We start from the raw sequence: 651 nt of genomic DNA on the forward strand, positions 1-651 counted from the left end.
TTACACTCGTGTCGCCCCGTCTCTCACCCTTGTGTATACGTTAACATGTATCTACACACACACACACACACACACACACACACACACAGCCTAAATCATGTACCCATTATCAACCAGCCCCTGGGGGAGGACGAGAAGCCCCGGGGAGAGGATGTTGACTGCAGATATTCAGAACCATTTTTAAACTTCGCAAAGAGACAGAAAATGTAAATATATATATATATATATATATATATATATATATATATATATATATATATATATATATATATATATATATATATCACATGTTAGTAATCCACATTACTTTATTCTGAATCTCAATCGAATTCCAGAGGTTGAAGATTGTCTACTGGGGATATTTTCCTATGACTGTATTCTGTAAAGTGATGGGTAATATTGTCACGCGATTTTTACTGAGAATGTTTCTCGATGATTGTGTGGATAATATTTTCATACTATTTTTCAATATTCTCTTCTCCAATTTTTCCTTCTTTCTTTGTCTCGTCTGCTGGCCTCCCTCTCGCTCATCACCATACTCCAGAGTAAGCCAAAATATATCCTTCCACCTGACTTCTGTTTCATCAGAATGAGTTACCAGGTCTAATTGTTCTACTCCAAACATTACGCCATACTGATATCTTAATCGCT

This window comes from Panulirus ornatus, chromosome 30 (assembly GCF_036320965.1).
Source record: "Panulirus ornatus isolate Po-2019 chromosome 30, ASM3632096v1, whole genome shotgun sequence".
In the NCBI taxonomy this organism is placed as follows: domain Eukaryota; kingdom Metazoa; phylum Arthropoda; class Malacostraca; order Decapoda; family Palinuridae; genus Panulirus; species Panulirus ornatus.